Genomic DNA, 22414 nt, shown 5'->3' with positions numbered 1-22414 from the left:
TGTGGTATTTATATTATTGGAAACATTTAAGTGGATTAGACAGTTTAAATACTATGGAAAAAAGTTTATTTTTTTCTTTGGTGAGAAGAATCTTGAGTTGTGGATACAGATCTAATTACTTAAATGATAGTCACTTTAGCTGGGAGACAAAATGAGACCATTCATATCTTTAAAAATAATTGTTTGTGGTGCCTGGATGGCTCAGTTGGTTAAGTTTTCAACTCTTGGTTTCTGCTCAGGTCATGATCTCATGGGTCTTGGGATCAAGCTCCGTGCCAGGCTCCGTGCTCAGCAGGGAGTCTGCTTGATTCTCTCCCTCTGCCCTCCCTCCATCAAAATACATAAATAAATAAAGTAATAATATTTTAATGCTTACTGTAAGAAAAGTAATAGTATTTATATAGTATCAAAATTAGCTGAAATAATGTAAGCCATTTTTTTTAAACTTTCATAGTCTTGGTCAGGTGTTTTAGTTGAAGAATGACCATTTAAAAGCACATCATTATCTTTGGCATCTTTAAACAAGGCAGTTCACTTTTCCTTGCTATTTTTAGGACACTCGACACCTCAGGACTCAGAGGAAGTTCTGATACCAATTAGATTTCATAGTCGTATACTAAGAAGCGCCCTTCTTTCACAAATATTTGTTGAACATTTACCATGTGTCAGCGATTATTTCAGGCTTTGTTCTCCACAAAGGAATAAAATAATTTTTTCCAATATAAAGTTCTCAAAGGGTGTCTTCTGTTTTTTGAATGCAAAAATGCAGCACACTAATGACAGCCACAAGGCATTCAGTCTGGAATACTCCCTTACTCCACTGTTGCTACCTCCCATTTGGCTAGTTAACTGCTACCCATTCTTCAGTTCTCAGTTTAAATGTCACCTCCTCTGAGAGGTACCTCCTGACTGCCCTCAACCCTTGTCTAGGTCTGTTTCTTTTGTTATACACATGCACAGGATCAGATTTCTATCCTTTGGAAAGAAAAGTAAATTCCTTAACCCAATTTGTTACTACAGATTAGTGTGATATTTATTTGAGCTTTCTTTCCCTATTATGATATAAGCTCCATCAGGGCAATTCCCAGTCTATATGTTGATCATTTTATTCATCATTGCAACCCTGTACATATCTAACACTGAGACTGGCTCAAATCAAGTGCCACCAAAAGTGTTGAGTGCATAAATGCATGGATGAGTGAATTTTCTTAAGAAAATATTTTGCCTTGCTTTAAATGTATCAGTCACTTTAATTTTTGTGTCTGCTACTATTAAAATGAAGCTTAAGAACTACTGAATGAGGGGCGTCTGGGTGGCTCAGCTGCTAAGCATCTGCCTTTGGCTCAGGTCATGATCTCAGGGTCCTGGGGCGAGGCCCACATGGGCTCTCAGCTCAGCAGGAAGCCTGCTTCTCTCTCTCCCACTCCCCCTGCGTGTGTTCCCTCTTTCTCTCTCTCTCTGTCAAAAAATAAATAAAATCTTAAAAAAAAAAAAAAAAAGAACTACTGAACGCCTGGGTGGCTCAGTCAGTTAAGTATCTGCCTTAGGCTCAGGTCATGATCCCAGGGTCCTGGAATTGAGTATCGCATTGGGCTCCTTGCTTAGCAGGGAGCCTGCTTCTCCCTCTGCCTGCCTCTCTCTCTCTGGCAAATAAATAAATAAATAAAATTAAAAAAAAAATACTGAAAACCTAAAGGCTTGTTTGTAAATAACATCTGTCTCTTACAAATATGTAGGATAGGTCTTCATCACACTCTGAGAGCACAATAAAAGAAGATTAAGTATATTATCAATTTAATATTATTTTCTCTTGATTCATTTTCATGGTATACTATTTTGATTGGGATTTAGAGGCAGGGATGGAAATTGGGGCAGGCAATGGCACTTTAAAAGGGTTGAAAATGACATGAATTTACCCTACAGTACAATTAGGAATTCTTGTACGAAACGTGGAATAGGAAGAAAAGCTAGGAATTAAGACACTTGGTATCTAAGTCATCTTTTTTTTAAAGATTTTATTTATTTATTTGAGAGGGAGAGAGAGAGCAAGAGCAAGAAAGAGAACATGGGCAGGGGGAAGGGCAGAGGGAGAGGGAGAAGCAGGGTCCCTGCTGAGTAGGGAGCCCGATGACGTAGGGCTCCATCCCAGGACCCTGAGATCATGACCAGCTGAAGGCAGATGTTTAACCAACTGAGCTAGCCAGGTGCCCTTCATAGTCATCTTCTTCCACATAGGTTGTGTGCCAACAAGTAAATCATTTCACTTAGAGACAATTTCTTCAACCTATAAAATGAGGGAATTAGTCTAGGTGAGTCTAGGTGGTTTCTAAGAAACTCATTCAGGAAACCCAGGGAGAAAGATCTTTGTTTTTAATTTGGTTATCTGACCAAATACGGAATCTATTCTGTAAGCCAATTGTTAAAGATTCTATTAGGCAAGTATGCACAAATTTAGGTCATTCACACAAAGCTATAACTACTCCCCTTTACTCCCTCTTCTGTATTAGATACGGTGACAAACTCAACTAAAAGGAAGAAAGACAAAGCTATTTTTCACTCATTCTAAATCATCCTTATATTTTGGCTTAAATGATTATTTAGGAAAGCATGGGTTAATTAAAAAAAAATGTTCTTGGTATAATTATCAAGGGTCAATGAGTAATAGCCTAAGTTGGAATCAATTCTAAATGCAGTCAGGATGAACAACACGTACTTTGAGCAATGTGAAATGAGCAGTGGAATTATTTCCATACTATCCTGAAGCACAAAGTGCCTTTTAGAGGAATATGCATCTTTAAAATTTAGGATTGGTAATTAGATGTTTACTTGCAAAATTTTCACGTGCCTGGGGCAGCAATGATCTACTAAAATATTGTTATTATAAAGTTTGTAATAATGTCTGGTCAGATGAAACCTGATTCTCTAATTGTTTTCATAGTCTTCAGCAGTGTTCCTTCAAATATTAAGTCTCAGTGACACCTTATTTTAACAAAAAGTTTTAATTTTTTTGTTACTCAAAAAAATTATGTTATAAATGTTTGCTTCTTTTCCTGTATCATATACTATTTTGTAGTAGGGGAATTAATAAAATCAGAAATGCTACTTTTGATTTGCTAGGACTGATAAGATAGACTCGAGTCACCAAGCAGCTATTAACAGTCATTTAGCAGATAATTAGAACAGAGATTTCATTTAGTGATGGCCACAGTAATGAGTCAAGGAGATGCTGATGCTTTTATGAGGCAGTGTAACGTAGTGATATAGACTTTTAAGCAAAGGCCCAGGAGCTAGATACATCTGGATTCAAGTCCTTCCCTAGTTACTCCCTACCTTGTAAGGCAGACAAGTTCCTTAACGTCTCTGAGCCTCTGTTTTGTGAGTGTACTAGTCTCATGTATCTCAAAGGGTTGTGAGCGAATGCACAGTAACTAGAACTGGGTCTGACACCCAATAAACATTCAATAAATGTTGGCTATCATTCCTAAAAAATTATAGAATCTTAAAATTGCATGCCACCCTATTCTCACAGCAAGAGTTACATTTATTGCTTATCTGATAGAAGATCATTCAACTTTAATGTTTAACTACTTTAAGGACAGAGAACTCACTATTTTGAAAGTAATCCATTTAATTGTTGAATAGCTTTGTTGGAACTTTTAAAATAAGGCTAAATTGAACTTCCAATTAGTTAATAATATTTTCATATATCTATTTATAGTTCATAAAGCACTTATGATACATTATCTCATTAGATACAACAACCCTATGAGGTGAGTATGGTCCATTCATTTACTCATTCATTCATTCATTCCCTATATATTTATTGCGTACCTCCTATGTGCCAGAAATCTATCTCGGTGCCAGGGAATAATGGCTTCATAACAGATGTGAGGGCCAAGTCATAGGAAGCTGATACCCACTTTAATGCAATAGAGACAGAACTGGCACTAAGATCTTTAGACTCTTATTTCAGTGTATTACTACCAAATTATTTCTAACTATTATTTCTGGTAGGTGAGAATCTGAGTCTCAGATTCCTTCAGAATGTCTCTCACAATGTTTATCTTTTTTTAAATTAATAAACTTTATCTTTAAGAGAAATTTTAGGTTCACAGGAAAAGGGAGTAGAAAGTATGGAGGGTTCTCAAATACACCCTGTCTCCACAAACACATCACCTTCTCCACTATCAAAATTCCCCACCAGAGTGGTACATTTGTTACCTACATTGACACTTCACTACCCTCCAAAGTCCATGGCATATCTTAGGGTTCACTCTGGGTGTTGTGCATTTATGGTTTTGGCAAATGTGTAAGTACAGGTATCTACAATTGTATATTGTACAGATTAGTTTCACTGCCATAAAAATCTTCTGTGCTCTGCCTATTCATCCCTCCCTGTCCCCTAAATTCTAGCAACGACTATTCTTTTTTTTTTTTTTTACCATCTCTGTAATTTGCCTTTTCCAGAATGTCATATAGTTGGAATCACACAGTATGTGGCTTTTTTCATTGGGCTCTAATTGCCTCTTTAAATTTCTTCTATTCTTGCTGTCATCAACCTAGTCCTGACCTTTATCACTTCATTCTTTACTCTATGTCCCATTCATCTTCCTACAATTCTGCTTTTATTAGCCTACTCCTTGGTTGAAAAGCATCAGTTAGAAAGTAAGATTGCTTGTGGATTGTTTGAAAATTTATAAAATAAAACTGTACATTTATACACTATTTTGTGGTTTTATGACTTACTTTTATGTATGCTATCTCATTTGATTCTTAAAAATGATTAAAGAATTACCTGATCCCTTTAAAAATTATTTGGAAAAATTAAGTGACTTCTGCAAGCAAGTAATTGGATAATTCAAAACCCACCAGAATCTTCTGGCTAAATTCTGTGCTCTTGACACTATTACCTGTTAGTTTTCTGATACATTTCTACAAAAATCATATTGATTTTGATTACTTAATTATCTACATTTTATTTTTATCAACAGTATTATCATTTCCTTCCAACTAGTTTCATGATTCAAACAAATTTGTAGTGCTTATGTATAATATATAATGTAATAATTTATATAGAAAACAAGATAGGGAAATTGATATTTTTGACATTTATTTGGGACCTTGCTCTGATTTCTTATTTATATTATGCTTTCCCTATTTTCTGTACTTCATCTAGTTATAAGTAAAGTATGGGTTTTACCATGTTATTTGATATTTATTCATGAGCTGAATGTGCTAGGAGAATTGGAATACAGAATAAAGAAAATATAGCTACCACTTTTAATAAGGCTGTATTTTAATTTAGAGCAAATAACAGCAAATAAATACAGCAAATAACAATCTAAAGGCAAAATAAGAGTCAAAAGAGTGAGAAATACAAAATCATATTAAAAATATACATTATCGGGGCACCTGGGTGGCTCAGTCGGTTAAACCACCTGACTCTTGATTTCAGCTCAGTTCACAAGATCTCAGGGTTGTGGGATCAAGCCCTGCTTCTGGCACCATGCACAGCAGGGAGTCTGCTTGAGATTCTCTCTCCATCTCCCTCTGCCCCTCCCTTGCTCTCTAGCTCTCTCTCTAAAATAAATAAAATCTTTAAAAAATATATATTATCAGTTAGATACTTGGTCCTATCCTTCTATTCATTCTGTTGTTATCAGAAGCAGATTTTTAGCTTTGATTGTGTATGTTATTAATGACAAGTTTTGGAAAGAGAGAACTCACAAACAATCTCTCAAGCTCATGATTAAAATTGAATAAGGATCTATGCATATTCACAGAAATGAGTACAGCAATCTACAAGGGTAGGTGAACAGAAAGACAGTACTTCTAGCCCTAGAGGATCTTCCAAACTTAGTCTTGGGGCTAGGAGTGTGGACTTGAGTTGGACAGCATTTTGACTTTGGGTAACTTATGTAACTTCTTTAAATCTCAGTTGTTTTATCAGTAAAAAGAATGATAATAACAACTCTCCTTTTATTTTTGGTAATAAGTGACATAAAGCATATGAAATGCTAGTTGCAGTGTCTGGTACACAATAAGAAGTAATAATTACTATGACTATTTTCACTTGGAAAATTTCCTTTGGGAGATTGGAAGGTCCTAGGAAGGCAGACTATTCCAAGTAGAGACTAAATCAGAGTTAAGTCCTGGAGAAGAGATTCTGTGGTTAGAGAGTAAAGAAATTAATTTGGATAAAGAAACAAAGCCAGGAGAAAGAAGAAATGTGATTGGTGTAGGCAGGAGGCTAGGAGATTGATTTCAGGATCTCTGGTATTTAAAGTAAATTCTAAGGCAATAATGCAGGAAGAAGTACACTGTATTTGTTGAATTTAGGTCAGTAGTTGCTTGATAAGCATTGGTAGTAATGATGTCCAGGGGAATTTTTTCTCCAAGAAATATTTTCATATCTATTTATATTTTTATCTATCTAGATCATCTATATCATTAATTTATTGCTTTGTTATATAAAACATTCATTTAAATCACTAACATTGCAATGAGACTGCACCAGGCTGAGTGGCACAATACAAAAAATATAAAAATTTCAAGTATGTAAACAATATAAACAATTACAAATGTAACAAAATAGATAATCTTTATAATAAGGCTTGGTTTGTATTCCAGTTTCTTATTTTTATCAGCTTTTGTGACTCAATCTTAAGATTATTTAATTTTAACAAATGGTCTATTAAACTCTAAGCTTGAAATCTATTTTTTATTTTGTTTCAACTTGTCAAAATATCAAAACTTGGTGTAGAAATTTTGGAAGATAATTTTTGCTAAATGATGAACAAATAATTTTGTTTTAAAACCTCCCACACTAGCACATATCTAAGGTTGCTGGAGACATGAAGGCAATAATGAACAAGTGTCTTATTTACACTGCCTTGGCTGTTCTGAGTGAGAATAAAACTTCATCTAGCATTCTAGAAGGAAATTGAGTTATCTGGTAAAATAACTTGCAAAGCAGGTTAAGTACCATCTATCTTTCTCTTATGATGAAAAGTGAAAGTTTCTCTCTGTCTCTATCTCTGACTCTCTCTGTCTCCTTGTCTTCTCTAGGTGAAACTACATTTCCACTGGAAGTCTTAAACTATTATTTTTCTTCATCTCTTAGGAATATGCATGTTGTGATAAAGTGAGTGCTTCATAAAGTACTTAAAAAACGCTGCCTAAAGTTATAGTACCCCCTGGGAACTGTTATTACTCCAGGTTATGTCTATTTGAGATGTCTTTTGAACCCAAGAAATACTACAAATACTGAGCAAATTCAGTGGAATAAGCAATAACTGGTATGTGCTATAGGGTCAATCCATTATCCTTTTTTTTCCCTAATAGGAACTGCAAAAACAGCAATTTCTTTTTAACCTATTACCCTTAGAAAAAAAAAAAACCTAATGACCTTTGTCACACAGATTCCTTCTGCAGTAACAATAAAAAATTTTAAGGGAAAAAAACCTAAATGGCAGAAGTGTAAAAAAACCTTACTTATATGGGGAGTCTACAAACTAGGTGATATAGCAGTAATAGAGTGCTTTTGGTAGAAGGCAGAATTTTTAAAGAACAAGTCAAAATTTAGTTATATTATGTCAAAGTGCATAAACCATTTTTATATACTTTTAAAAAATTATGAAATCGGTGCTTATGTAACCATTACGTTGGTCAGGAGCTAGAGTATTGCTAGAACTTCCAAAACTTTACTGCATGGCCCACCGTGGTCACAACCTTACCCAGTATTCTGATTTTGTTGATGGATCATTCTCCAGGTTTTCTTCTTTTCATCATAAGAGAAAGATAGATGGTACTTAACCTGCTTTGCAAGTTATTTTACCAGATTTTACCAGTTTTAACATCTGTATATGAATTTCTCAACAATATGGTTTAGTTTTGCCCATTTTTGAACTTTATAGAATCACATTATATACTCTTGCGCCATGCTCTTTTCATTCATCCTTGTTTATGTGATTCATCTAAAGTGTAAGATGTAGCTGTAGTTCATTAATTTATATTGTTGAATAGTGTTCTATTATCTCAATATACTATAATTATTATTTTATTGTTGATGGACATTTGGGTCATTGTCAGCTTTTGCTATTACCAACAATGCACCAGTGAACATTGTTGTGTGCATCTCTTGATGCACATGTGTAAGAGATTAGCTAGGTATTAACAGAGTAGAATAGTGAAATTCTTGGGTATGCACATCTTTGCTATATAATGCCAAATTGCTTCTAGAGTGGTTGTGAAAATATACAATCTTTCCAGTAGGCATAAGATTTCCCTCTGCTCCACTATATCTTGCTATTGTCAGATTATTAATTTTTCCCCAAATTTGGGGGATTTGTAAGGATACCATACTATACTTTTTAATTTGCGTTTCCTTGTTACTAATTGAGTTGAACACTTTTTCCCATTGAAATGCCACTATTGTGAAAAGCCTGTTCAAGATTTTGCAAATTTTTTACAGATTTTACTTTGTTTTGCTTTTTTGATCATAAATCTGAATATTAGATCTTTTAAAAATATTTTTAATTTTTTTTAAGTCATCTCTACACCCAATGTGGGGCTTGAACTCACGACCCCAAAATCAAGTGTCACACATTCTTCTGACTGAGCCAGCCAGGCACCCCTAGATAATTTTTACTTATGAGATTGAAATATTTTGTCCCACTCCAGGGTTTGTCTTGACACTCTCTTTAAGGTTTATTTTGAAGGACAAAATTTCATAATTTTAATACAAACTTTTAAAAATTGATCTTCTTCAGTGGTTGCTTTTCCCTTTTATTTTTAAAGAAATCCTTTCCTATTCCAAAGTCATGAAGATATTCTCCTATATTATCTTTTATTTTATTTTCTATATTTTTATTTAAATTTCAGTTAACATACAATGTAATATTAGTTTCAAGTGTACAATATTCAACACTTCCATACAACACCCAGTGCTTATCACGAGTGTACTCCTTAATCCCCATCACTTATTCATCCATCCCCTCCCCACCACCCCTTTCCTCCTGGTAACCATAAGTTTCTTCTCCATAGTTAAGATTCTGTTTCGTGGTTTGCCTCCTATTTTATCTTTTAAAATTTTATGTATTTAGGGCTTCAATCTACCTGAAAATATTTTTTTGAATATGATGTGAAGTAGGGATAATTTTTTTCTCACGTTTTTAAAATTTTCCACTGATTTCCAATGTCACCTTTGCCTTAAGTATCCATAAATATGTGCATCTGTTTTTGGTCTCTCTATTCTGTTCCATTTGTCTATAAGCCAATTTATGTCAGGATTTCATTATGTAAATTCTATAACCTTGTAAGAATAAGACTATATTATATTAACATCATATCTAATATGGCAAGTTCTCCACCTTCTTTTTCTTCATGTAAATTTTTACGATTTTTTTTATATTTTCGTATAATTTCTGGAATTTGCTTGTCAAGTTCCACAAAAGCAAAAGCAAAAATCCATGACTGATGTAAAAACATTGTTGCAATATTGATTGGCATTACCTCTATAAAATTTAGTTTTTCAATTTGTGAACAGTATATGTCACATTTACTTGGAATTTCTTTAATGCCTCTGAAAAAAAAATTATTATTTTCCTTCAGTAAAAGCTTACCCATTTTGATTAGATTATTTCAAGGTTCAGAATTTTTAAAAAATTTTATATGAGGGGTGCCTGGGTGGCCCAGTTGGTTAAGCAACTGCATTCAGCTCAGGTCATGATCCCAGGGTCCTGGGATGGAGCCCCATGTAGGGCTCCCTGCTCAGTGGGGAGCCTGCTTTTCCCTCTTCCCCGCTGCTCCTGCTCTCTCTCTTGTTCTCTCTCTCTCAAATAAATAAAATGTTTAGAAAAAATTTTTAACATGAAATAGTATCTCTTTAAAACATTTTTATTTTGCAACTATTTGCTCTTATTATTATACAGAACTACAACCAAGCTAAACTCTTATTTCTAGAAATTTATCCACATATTGTTTTGATTTTCAGTATCTGCAATTATATAATACATAAATAATGAGTTTTATTTTTTTCCCTCATTCAATCTTGATACTTTATTATACACTAGCAATATATCATTATGGGGACCTTATTGCTTTTTATCCTGCTTCAACTAATACATGTTAGGGAACAAGTGGTAACATTTATTTAACAAGCATACTGAAATTCCTATGTTTAGAATATAATCAAATTATTAAGTAGTACTTACTTCAGTGACAAACATTTCCATTTTAAATAGACTTGTGCCTGACAGATGTGAAGCCTACGTGCGCTAGAATACTTTATTGCTCGCTACTCTTCCATATTTGAGCAAAAGCTATCATAAAATATAATTTATATGTTATGAAATTATCGGTTAGCTTCTTTAAAATATTTAAATATTTTGATGCTAGAAAATATAGTCACACTGACACAAGATAAAATATTTTGGCATAGCTTTTCCTCAGCAAAGACTTTTGCTGTGTGTCCACACAAAACTTTGTGTCCATTTTCCAGGTGGATGTGTTTATTGGCCAAGGAGAAAAGGCTAGTATTCATGCCATTTGATCAGTGAAGTCATGTTGCTTTTATAATTGTCTATAGAGTTCAGAAATCTTTATCATTTCTTTTAGGCAATGAATATAATGTGAATCAAAACAATTAAATCTGATTTATTACTTGTCATACAGTTTGGACAATTTTGGGATAAGATAATAAATAGCAGTATTTCCTTATATTTGACTAAGTAAATGGCATTTTGAAAATTTAAAATGAATAGATTATCATCAAAGATGTTACATAACCTCATGTTTAAAAATGAATACTTTTTAAAGTATTTGTAATCCAGGGAAACATTATCCAGGAAATCATAAGTAATATTTAACTTAGTCTGCAATTCTGACTAAATGATTTTTAACTGATTGTGCAGATTTGTTATCTAATACTGTTAATGCTGCAATCCTGTGACAACAGAAACTGGCAACATTCTAAATATCATGTAAATGATTTTGCTGATTAGATTTCGATTATATGAAATTCTAGTTGGATTCTAATTTTAGAATGTTTGTTCAGTTACTCTGATCCCTAATTGTTTCTCAGAAATCAGATGGAATGAAAAATTACATTTTTATTACTTCTTTTTATGCTTATTTTTATGATAATTTTTTGTGGCTAAGCCATTAAAAATTAATGCGTTATGGATAAAAACAATCCATGTCTTCATGACAGCCATCTTGTTCTTTGGGAAGGGCATGGACATGCAGCTGGGTGTAGGAAATCCTTAGTCTCTGACCTTTGACAAATTACTTAACCTTTCTGAATTTTAGTTTCCTCAGCTGTAAAATAAGAATGTTATAACCTACTTTAAAGGGTTTTATATTATAGGGGTGCCAGGGTGGCTCAGTTGGCTGACTCTTGATTTCAGGTCAGCTCATGATCTCAGGGTTCTGAGATACAGCCCTGCATTGGGTTCTGTGCTGGGCATGGAGCCGGCTTAAGATTCTCTCTTTCCTCCTCCCCCCTGCCCCCACTGTGTTCTCTCTCTCAAAAAGAAAGAAAGAAAGAAAGAAAGAAAGAAAGAAAGAAAGAAAGAAAGAAAGAAAGAAAGAAAGAAAGAAAGAAAGAAAGAAAGAATTTTATATTATAGATGATGTTACTTGTATAGAGTAGAGATTCAAAAATAGTCATTGATTAATAATAAAAACAAGTGAACATTAAAAACAGTGCAAAAACTTCTGACAGCTATTTGTAGTACTGAAGACATTCAGATGCATTTAGGGAAAGGGACTAAAAATGCAGTCTTCATTGAAGAAAAATCACAGGGAATGATGACTTAATTCTTTTCAGCCAATAGATTATTATTGATTATACACTAGGCACCTTCCATCAGTGCTCCATCAGCCTAATTAGACAACCCTGCTTCTGGAGCATACTGAAATTAGGTTAACTTTTTCTGTGCCTAGAGATAAGTGGGTTTTTTTTTGGTGTGTGTGTGTGTGTGTGTTTATTTGTTTTGTTTCTTGGCAGTAAATGAATTAAAAAATGCTTGGAATGGGTTGTCAGGAGACCTGAATTCCAGGTCTCCCTCTGCCAGTAATTAGCCTTCCAGCTTTAAGCAGATCACCTTAAGGCATCTGTATCTCTGCTTACTAATAATGCTACCTTAACTTCACAGAATACAATGATCCTTGCTGCAAGACCATTACCTAAAAAAACAGCATGAGCTGAAAAGAAACCTTTGGGGTTAAGGAGGAAAAGGAGACAAATGTGAAGCTGTAGAAGTCACAACAATTTAGACCAGCGGCCAAGTCACAGCCAGGGCAGAGGGTGGTAGAAGCCTGATTGGTGATTTCACTTAGAGGGTCAAGACTAAAGATCGCTCATTTCCTCCAGGAATAAAATAATGGCTACAGAAGATGTGCTTAGAAGGGTTAAGAGTTTCAGAAAAACCAGCAGATAGGATCAAGAGAGAATTCTGACAAATATATTATTAAATAGAGCTGAGGCCACAGGACTGGTTTTAACCACCTGCCAAGAGCTTTTCACATAGGAATAAAGACATATTATACCCAGGAAGCTAAGACACCCAAACCTATTATAATGTTGTGGAAGATATTTCAAAACTTTACATATACAAAAAAATTTAAGTTGCAGTCGATCTTTTCTGGAAATAATATACTCATTTGCTTTGAGTTGATGAAAAACATTTCTTTCCAAATTGCTCAGACTATTTAATAAAATCTAGGAAGCAGGCATAGCTGGAACAGATTTAAGGACCCAGTGTGAGAAGAAAAGTGAAGAAACTCAATTGGTAACATCTACTTAAATTAATGTAGGGAAACCACTGAGAATTGTACAAAATATTTGTACCAGGTAGCTTGCCCCACGAGTAAATCTAGATAAGCAGCATTCTCCCAAGGGGGTACTCATTAGATGGCTTGCACTTTGGGATCAGAAATCTTCACTACAATAATCATCTAGGGACTTTCAGTTCCACCAAATTCCAATTTCAAGCAAACAACCCTGGGAGCACCATTTATCCTTCCAGCTCAATCCCTCTAAAATTCCTACACTCTTTCAACTGCATAGATTATCTACAATATTTTGATCCTACCACCTTCTTACTACCCCTCACATTCCTCCTCTTCCAGTTTAGATAGATATATGATCATTCATCACAATCACTTTTTTATGAACACAGTCCTGTCCCCTCTTTTATTTTATTATACCCATACACAAATTCCATTTCTGGTTAAATCCAGTTAACCATGAATTCTTTGCCATTGTCCACCAAATTGAACATAACTGGAGTAAAACACACAAACTGGACAATTGATGTCACCTTAAGTCCATAATGCCCCATCTTAAGTGGGTCCTTAGACCTACCTCGTCTCTACTTTTCTAAATGATTATTTCAAAATTTTCCCCACACGGTACCCAAATGTCATTCTGTAGCCCTACTCTAACCTGATGAAATGACTTATTTCATATTACTCCCTTCCTTCTGGATCCTAAGTTCTGCCTTCTTTTCTGTTACTGTGTCTTCATTGCCCCTGCTCTTGACCAAGAACACAGTTCCCATTCCCTTCACTTCACCCCTCTTCACAAAGTCAAGGGCATTACTCTGGCAATACTCCTCTCTCTTGCACTATCAGTTTCATCCTCTCTACTGGTTCTTTCTTATCAGTCTATAAATACATTGTTATATCTCTCTCCTATTAAAAAAAATACCTCTCAATTCTACTTGTTCCTTTCCCAGTTGTCCTACTTTTCTGCCTCTCTTTTCAGCAAAACTCCTTAAATTAGTGTTCTATTTTTCCATCTCCTATTTCTTTCCTTCCCTTCTCTTAAACTCCTTAAAGAGTGTCTTTCCTCCAAATATGACACTAACACTGCTACCAACAGGGTGACTGATGAATTCCATGTTATTAAATCCTTCTTCATCCTACTTGCTGTGCCATATCTGGCACAGTGATTACTCCCTCCTCTTTGACACACATCCCTCACTATTGTTCCAGGGCATGAATATGCTCAGTTTTCTTCCTACTTCTTTGTCTACCTAGTCTCATCCCCTATTGGTTTCTCCTCATCTCCCTAAACTCTTAATGTTGGAATTCCCCAAAGCATAGTTCTTGAATATTTCTTTTCTTTCTACGTTCTCCTTGCATGATTTCATCTAGAACTATTTTTCTAAAGACAATCTAGACAACTCTCTCTTGATCCCATAGATCAATTTAAAGAAATCCCAGATTTGTATATCCAGACTGGATCTCTCCTCAGACTCAGATGCTAATGGATATTAGCTGATTCTTCCTGAAGCCTGTTCCCCTTGATGTCTTGGTTCATTTCAATAAAATGTTAGTACTATTCTTCTACCTCCTCAGCTAAAGTGGACCTGAACTCTTTTCTTCTCTTTTATCCCACATTAAAATCCATGAGCAAATCCTACTGACTGGTTGTACATTTAAAATAAATCTGGGGGGTGCCTGGGTGGCTCAGTCATTAAGCGTCTGCCTTTGGCTCAAGTCATGATCCCAGGTTCCTGGGATCGAGCCCTGCATCAGGCTCCCTGCTCAGTGGGGAGCCTGCTTCTCCCTCTCCCACTCCCCCTGCTTGTGTTCCCTCTCTCACTGTGTCTCTCTCTGTCAAATAAATAAATAAAATCTTTAAAAAAATGAATAAAATAAATCTGGAATTTGATTACTTCTCTTTACCTCTGCTGCTATAGCATAAGCCAATTCCCCATAGTCTTTGGATTATCATAATAGCATCTTGCTTGGTCTTCCTGCTTCTGCCTTCAGAACCTTCTCAGTGATACTTTCCTTGGCCAATGCATCTAAAAACATGATCCCCTCTACTCAGGCTTTTCTATTCTTCCTTTTTTTTTTTCTTAGCACTTATTATAATAAAATATACTCCATATTTAATTTTGTGTTGCCTATTGTCTGCCTCTCTCAACTCCTCCATACAGAGACTAGAATACAAACTCAGGGAGGATGAGGATTTTTGTCTATCATTGCTGTTTTCCCAGTGCCTAAGACAGTATCTGTGGAACACAGTATGTACAATATATTTATCAAGAACTCCACTTACACTGTTGAATGAGAATAACTTTCCTTTAAATATACAAGTTTAATTACATGCAACTATGTTCATTTTAAAATGCAGGTCTAAGTCAATTCAGACTGCTATAACAAAGTATCATAGACTATATGGCTTAAACAACAGACATTAATTTTCTCAGTTTTAGAGGCTGGGAAATCCAAGATCAAGGTGCTCGCAGATTTGGTTCTTAGAGAGGGCGCTTTTCCTGGCTTGCAGATATCTGTCCTCTCACTGTATCCTCACATGATAGAGAGAGACAGCTCTGGCTTTTCTTCCTCTTTTTATAAGGACACTATTCCCATCATGGGGACCACTTCCTTATGACCTCATCTAAACCTGATTACCTCCCAAAGGCCCCATCTCTAAATACCATAACATTGTAGGTTAGGCCTTCAATATATGGATTTTTGCAGAGCTCACAAACATTCAGTCCATAACAATACAATTCCACTAATACGTCTGTTTTTTTTTTTTTTTTACAAAGTTTGGATAAAAAACCTTGCCAAATGTAGCCAAGTAATTAAATTCTGTTTTCTTAACTGTTGTGCTTCTGTTCATCACATTCTACTGATTCTCTGAGTATTCCATGTAAATGGAGACTGATCATAAAATTTATAATCCAAATTAGGACACTTTTGAGAGAGACTAAAGACACAAAAGAATAATTAAAATTACAGAATTTTAAAAAATTTACTTTTAAAAATATTTTATTTATTTATTTGACAGAAAGAGAGCACACAAGCAGGAGGAGCGAGAGAGGAAACAGGCTCCCAGCTGAGCAGGGAGCCCGAGGTGGGGCTCGTTCCAGGACCTTGGGATCATGACCTGAGCTGAAGGCAGATGCTTAATGGACTGAGCCACCCAAGCACCCCAAAATTACAGAATTTTTGACATACTTATGGATTCTCTGACATTGATTTTTTTTATATTGGTGGACCTATAAAATAGTTCTATTTGAAAGACATTTTCAAAAATAAAATTCTTGGGGTGCCTGGGTGGCTCAGTCAGTTAAGCACCTGCCTTTGGCTCAGGTCGTGATCCAAGGGTCCTGGGATTGAGCTCCACAGTGAGGAACCTGCTTCTTCCTCTCCCTCTGCTGCTCCCCCTGCTTGTGCTCTTTCTCTCTCTGTCAAATAAGTAAATAAAATCTTTAAAAAAAATAAGAATTCTTTCAAAAATCAAACATAGCTTATGGCTATATACATTATAAGACAAAATCTAAACTAATTAATCAATCTTAGTATTGATTTTATGGAATTTAAAAATAATATAAGCAGAAATTACATACAATGGGGAAAAACTAATCCCTTCAATAAATGGTGTTGGAAAAACTGGACAACTAAATGTAAAAGAATAAAACTTAACCACTTTCTTATATTGTACACAAAAGCAAACTCAAAATGGATTAAAGGTTTAAATGTAAGACCAGAAACCATAAAATTCCTAGAAGAAAACATAGGCAGCAAGCTCTTGGACATCAGTCTGAGCACTATTTTTTAGGATCTGTCTTCTCAGGCAAGAACAAAAGCAAAAAAACCCCACAAACAAATATATGGAACTGTATCAAAGTAAAAATCTTTTGCATATCAAAGGAAACAATCAATAAAATAAAAAGCCAATGGCAGAAGATATTTGCAAATGATATAACTGATACCCTTATCAGTTATATCCAAAATATATAAAGAACTGATACCCTTATCAGTTCATATCCAAAATATATAAAGAACTCACACAAGTTGATATCAGAAAAACAATCCAGTTAAAAAATGGGCAGAGGACCTAAACTGACATTTCTCTAAAGAAAACATACAGATGACCAACAGGTACATGAAAAGATGCTCAACATCAATAATTTTTAGGGAAATGCAAATCAATACCATAATGAGTATCTTCAACAAATAGTGCTAGGAAAACTGGACAGCTACATGGAAAAGAATAGAACTGGACCACTTTCTTAACCATACATGAAAATGAACTCAAAATGAATTAAAGACCTCAATGTGAGACCTGAAACCACAAAACTGCAAGAAAACATAGGTAGTAATTTCTTTGACATCAACCATAGAAACATTTTTTTAGATATGTCTCTTCAGGCAAGGGAAACAAAAACAAAATTAAACTACCGGGACTATACCAAAATAAAAAGCTTTTGTGCAGTGGGGGAAACCACCAACAAAACAAAAAGGCAACCTACTAAATGGAAGATATTTACAAATTATTGATAAGGGAACCCCACATAATCTGATTTAAAAAGTGCAGAACACCTGAATAGACGTTTTTCCAAAGAACACACACAAGTGGCCAATAGACACATGAAAAAGATGCTCAACGTTATTGATCTTCAGGGAAATATAAATCAAAGCTACAATGAGGTATCACCCCACTCATGTCAGAATGGCTAAAGTCAACAACACAAGAAACAACAGGTGTTGGTGAGGGTATGGAGAAAGGGGAACCCTCTTGCATTGTTGGTGGAAATGCAAACTGGTGTAGCCACTCTGGAAAACAGTATGGAGGTTCCTCAAAAAGTTAAAAATAAACCTACCCTATGATCCAGCAGTTGCACTACTGGGTATTTACACAAATAATTAAAAAAAATAGTAATTCAAATGGATCCATGCACCTTGTTTATAGCAGCATTATCTACAATAGCCAAATTATGGAAATAGCCCAATTGTCCATCAACTGATGAATGGATAAAGAAGATGTGATATATGTGTATATATGTGCCTACACACACACACACAAACACACACTGGAATATTGCTCAGGTTAAAAAGAATTAAATCCTGCCATTTGCAATGACATGGATGGAGCTAGAGAACATTATCCTAAGCAAAGTAAGTCAGACAGAGAAAAACAAATACCATATGATCTCACTCATATGTAGAATTTAAGAAACAAAACAAAAAGCAAAAGGAAAAACAAAAGAGAGAGAGGCAAATCAAGAAACAGACTCTTAACTACAAAAAAACCTGATAGGTACCAGAGGGGAGGTGGATGGGGGATGGATTAAATAGGTGTGGGGATTAAGGAGTGTACTTGTGATGAGCAAAGGGTGTTGTATGGAAGTGTTGAATACTATATTGTACACCTGAAATTAATATTACCTTGTATGTTAACTAACTAGAATTTAAATAAAAACTTTAAAAAAAGAAGATGGCCAACACCTGACTAACTGTTTCCCCTAGGCTGACTGGCCCCCAGGCTGTGCTGGTGAGTATCTCTTTGAAAGGTTTACCTTTAAGCATGATTAGGAGCCTCCAAACCAGCAGCCTTTGAGGGGTCCCTCTTGCATACTCCTGGGTGGCAGGGCTTTTACCTGAGCCTTTTCCTGTAGCTACTAGGCCGCTTTTTAAATACCCTGGAGCCCCCCCAAGTAGTTGACTAAATGGAAATAAAGTCCTTTGCAGAAAGAAAAAAAATCATGAGTATATGGATAAGGTATTGTTAAAAATACAAGAGCCTATGAATGAGTTAAAAAGTTACTAGAATTGGCACTTTCCAGAAGAGAGAAGGAAAGAGATGAAGGTTTTAAAAAATTATAATTTGGAAAGGATTTATTTATAAGAAATTGATTTTTAAAAATTTAGTGGAACATTTCTAGGATACCAAACACATATCATTTTCTATCCAGGTTTAAACAATTGAGAAATATGCACTAGGAGCCAAATGAGGACCTAAGTGTCAGCAATCAGCTTTTTTTCTAGAAAGCCTGATTTTAATCAGGCTTTCCTACTTACTACCACAATTGAAATTAATACTCCCTGGAGGATGACAGATCTTTACAAATTCAGGGTAAGGTTTGGCACCCAAATTCTATTATTCATTTTCTTTGGGTTCAGGTGAAGAGTGTAAAGGTAAAGAATAGAGTGAAAGGGGTCAAAGAATGCTAATACTAAAACAACATAACAACGTAACATAACATAACAACATAACATAACATAACATAACATAACATAAAACAACATAACAATTTTTTTCTCAAAAAAATGTAATGCTCCTTAGCAGAGCTGAGTTGGAGAATACGGTGGCAATGTAAGCACAAAGCAAGGCGTCCAACAGAACTAATGGAATTAGAGGCTGATCCAGCTGATTCAGGTTTAATCTGTAAGTGTAGGTAGGATCTAGATCTCAAATTCATTAAACTTAAGGGTGCAGAACTGAGGCAAGTTACCATGAGATGTGAGAACAGATACTCAGTGCATGTCTGGCTTTCATTAATATCAACTATCAGATAAGCTACTCCTCATCTCTCTCTCTTTTTTTAAAGATTTACTTAGAGAGAGTGAGAGAAAGAGAGTGCATGCAAGTGGGGGGAGAGGCAGAGGGAGAGAGAGAGAATTCTCAAGCATACTCCCCCACTGAGCGCGAGCCCAATGCAGGGCTTGATCCCAGGACCAGGAGATCATGACCTGAGCCTAAATCAAGAGTCTGTTGCTCGGGGCGCTTGGGTGGCTTAGTTGGTTGGGCGACTGCCTTCGGCTCGGGTCATGATCCTGGAGTCCCTGGATCGAGTCCCGCATCGGGGTCCCTGCTCAGCGGGGAGTCTGCTTCTCCCTCTGGCCCTCCCCCCCTCTCATGTGCTCTCTCTCTCAAATAAATAAATAAAACCTTTAAAAAAAAAAAAAAGAGTCTGTTGCTCAATCCACTGAGCCAGCCAGGCGCCCCGCCATGCTTCATCTTCTGAAGAGGGTATAGAAAAAGATCAGAAGTGCTCATCCCTTTATCTCATTGGTGTGAAGGCATTAAAAGGCAGAGGAAATCATCTAAGCTTTTTGATGCATAAAAATGTGGAACTGCCTGGATAATAAGAGGGCTCCAGCTGTTAATTTTACTTCAGAGTTAATTTGGAGATGGGTAGGCAAAAGATGAAGATGAAAATATGGCCCAAATAAGAGAAGATCTTGTTTGTCATGATGAAGAGTTTGAACATTATCCTATAGGGAGGGAGAGATGAGGAGTTTATTTTTTACCTAAAATTTTTGTATTGAGTAAATTTAACATATAACATTATGTAAGTTTAAGGTGTACAGAATGTTACTTTAAAACACAGATTGTAATATGATTACCAATGTAACAATATTTATCACATTGCATAATTATAGTACAATATTATTGTCTATATTCATTATTGCACATTAGATCTCTGGCTTATTTACTACTCATCACAAGTTTGTACCCTTAAACACTATTGCTCTTATTCACTCCATCCCTGGTAAACACCATTTTACTCTTTGTTTTTCACAGATTTAACTTTTTTAGATTCCACATATAAGTAATATCATACAGTACCTGACTTTTTCTGTCTGACTTATCATGCTAAGCGTAATGTGCTCAATCAGGGCCCATCCATGTTTTTGTAAATGGGAAGATATATTTCTTTCTTGTGACCGAATAATATTCCATTATGTATATGTGCCACATCCTTTTAATCCATTCATCTAATGATGGGCATTTGAGTTATTTCCATATCTTGGTCATCGTGAATAATCATGGGAGTGCAGATAACAAATTGCAATCCTATTTTCATTTCCTTTGGGTAAATACTTGGAAGTGGAATTGCTAAATCACATGGTCGATCTATTTTTAGTTTTTTGAGAAAGCTCCCTATTGTTTTCCATAGTGGTTGGGCCAACTTACAGTCCTACCAACAATCTATAAGTGTTCCCTTTCACCACATCCTTGCCAGCACCTGTTCTTGTACTTGATGATGACATTCTAACAGATGTGAGGGGGTATTGTGGTTCTGATTTGCATTCCCCTGATGATTAGTGATGATGAGCATCTTTCCATGTGTCTGTTGGCCACTTTGAATCCTCTTGGGAGAAATGTCTATTTAGTTCTTCTGCCTGTGTTTTTTAAATTGGATTTTTGTTGTTATTGAGTTGACTGAGTTATTTATATATTTTGGATATTAACCTCTTATCTGATATGTGGTTTGCAAAAATATTCTTCTACTTTGTAGGTTTTTAAAAATTGTTTTAATAGTTTCTTTTGCTTTGCAGAAGCTTTTGAATTTGATGTAGTCCCATTTGTTGATTTTTTTTTTCTTTTGTGGTGTGTGCATCATTCCTAAAAAAATATTGCCAAGACCAGTATTGATGAGCTTCTTCCCTATGTTTTCTAGGATTTTATGCTATCAGGTTTTATGTTTAGGCCTCTGATCTATGTCAAGTTAAGTTTTGTAACCAGTGTAAGATAGGGGTCCAATTTCATTGTTCTGCATGTGTTTCTCTAGTTTTCCCAGCACTGTTGGTTAAAGACTATCTTTTCCCCATTAGGCATTCCTGGCTCCCTTGTTAAATATTAGTTGGTCATATATGCCAGGGTTTAATTCTGGGCTCTCTATTCTGTTGCCCTAGTCGATGTGTCTATTTTTGTGCCATTTCTATACTGTTTTTATTACTATGGCTTTGTAGTATAGTTTGAAATTGGGAACATGATACCTCCAACTTTGTTCTTTCTTTCTCAGGATGACTTTGGCTATTCAGGGTCTTATGTAGTTCCCCACAAATTTTAGAATTGTTTCTTCCATTTCTGTGATGAATGTCTTTGGTGTTTTGATGGAGATTGCTTTGAATCTATAGACAGATGGCTTTGGGTAGTACCATTTTTACATTAATTCTTACAATCTATGAACATGGGATGTATTTCCATTTGTTTGTATCTTCTTTGATTTCTTTCAGCAGAGTTCTATAGATTTAGTATATGTGCTGCCGAAGTGAGCACCAGAGTTCTATAGATTTAAATTACAGATATTTCATTTCTTGGTTAAATTTATTCCTAAATATTTTATTGTTTTTTTTAATTAACATCATGTACTATTTGTTTCAGAGGTACAGGTCTGTGATTCATCAGGCTTACACAATTCACAGTGCTCACCTAGCACATTCCTTCCCCAGTGTCCATCACCCAGCCACCCCATCCCTCCCACCCTCCTCCACTCCAGCAACCCTCATTTTGTTTCCTGAGATTAAGAGTCCCTTATGGTTTGTCTCCCCCTCCGGTTTCATCTTGTTTCATTTTTCCCTCCCTTCTCCGATGATCCTCTGTCTTGTTTCTCAAATTCCTCATATCAGTGAGATCATATGATAATTGTCTTTCTCTGATTGACTTATTTTGCTTAGCATAATACCCTCTAGTTTCATCCACGTTGTTGCAAATGGCAAGATTTCATTTTTGATGGCTGCATAATATTCCATTGTATATATTTACCACACCTTCTTTATCCATTCATCTGTTGATGGACATGTAGGCTCTTTCCATAGTTTGGATATTGTGGACATTGCTGCTATAAACATTGGGATGCATGTGCCCCTTTGG

At 35.4% G+C, this 22414-nt stretch overlaps 1 protein-coding gene across 12 annotated transcripts in view; it reads right to left on the bottom strand.

Annotated features, from left to right (window-relative positions):
* Window positions 1-22414, bottom strand: part of CNTN5 (contactin 5) — a 1392146-nt gene that overhangs the window by 189447 nt on the left and 1180285 nt on the right. The gene's annotated exons all lie outside the window — the stretch shown is intronic.

The sequence above is a fragment of the Mirounga angustirostris genome, unplaced genomic scaffold (assembly GCF_029215605.1).
Source record: "Mirounga angustirostris isolate CCGP_5_RB_7025 unplaced genomic scaffold, mMirAng1.0.hap1 SCAF_13, whole genome shotgun sequence".
NCBI lineage: Eukaryota > Metazoa > Chordata > Mammalia > Carnivora > Phocidae > Mirounga > Mirounga angustirostris.
This window is presented reverse-complemented; position numbering and strand designations above follow the sequence as displayed.